The sequence below is a fragment of the Mauremys reevesii genome, linkage group 14, assembly GCF_016161935.1.
Source record: "Mauremys reevesii isolate NIE-2019 linkage group 14, ASM1616193v1, whole genome shotgun sequence".
NCBI classification, from domain to species: domain Eukaryota; kingdom Metazoa; phylum Chordata; order Testudines; family Geoemydidae; genus Mauremys; species Mauremys reevesii.
This window is the reverse complement of record NC_052636.1, coordinates 42,041,731-42,043,014: the sequence shown is the minus strand read 5'-3', so window position 1 is coordinate 42,043,014 and position 1,284 is coordinate 42,041,731.

Here is a 1,284-nt window from a genome sequence, read left to right as displayed (position 1 = left end):
GACTGCTTCTATCATCAGTAAGGGGAGAAATTGCTAGTTCAAATTCTATCCATCTAGTATGTTAGCAAATAACCAAAAACTCAAACTAGGCCTAAGTAATCTGCTTTGATCACTTTGCTATCACTTACCGCTGGGAAATTGGCTGTTGTCTTCTCTGTCCTTGAGTGGCTTAAGTAAAGCACTCAGGTAGCTTAGCTGGCTGCATGGCACCACCTGCTGTTGTGTTGGGTGACAACAGGGCCTGGAGGCTGGCTGAATCTCCGGCCAACCACTGTGAGAAGGGCCAGCCCAGCTTCAGGGTTAGAGGCACAGCGGTTCCAGAAGCCCCACAGTGCACCCGGGGTGACAATCCATCACACCCTACATTACACAAGTCTCAGAAGCTTTGTCACATCCTGTCCCTCCTTCCTCCACCTAGATAGTTCCTGCCTCCCACCACCTCAGGCAATTCCCACCTCCTATGCATTTACTGTTTCCTCTCCCTCCAAGCAGAACCCACCACCAGCTCCCTGAGAATCCCTTACCTGAGCCAGCTCCACTGCAGCCATTTCCTTCCCCTGGGAGAGGGGATGATCTGGAGCGAAACGTGGACGTTATTCTGTAACCTGCCAGGGCGAGAAGGGCAAGGTGAGAGAATTCAGGTGGGGTTTTTGTCCATTCCACAGCCGATTCCCCAGGATTTTCCCCTGCTAATGGACATTCTAGGTTCTGCCACACTGTGGAGCACAGAGTGACCGTATTCCAGTACAGGCCTAGCCCCTCCCACCAGGGTGTAACCCTCTGACACATGGTGAAAACCCTCCCAGCAGCAGAGTCTCTGTGTTACACTTATGTTTGTGGACGATACCAAGCTGGGAGGAGTTGCAAGTGCTTTGAGTATAGGATTAAAATTCAAAATGATCTGGACAAACTGGAGAAATGGTCTGAAGTAAATAAGATGAAATTCAGTAAGGACAAATCCCAAGTACTTCACTTAAGAAGGAACAAGCAGTTGCACATACAAAATGGGAAATGACTCCCTAGGAAGGAGAACTGCGGAAAGGGAACTAGGGGTCACAGTGCATCGTAAGCTAAATATGAGTCAACAGTGTTACACTGTTGCAAAAAAAGCAAGACACGAGAAGTAATTCTTCCGCCACTCCGCTGATTAGGCCTCAACTGGAATAGTGTGTCCAGTTCTGGGGGCCACATTTCAGGAAAGATGTGGACAAATTGGAGAAAGTCCAGAGAAGAGCAACAAAAATGACTAAAAGTCTAGAGAACATGACCTATGAGGGACGATTG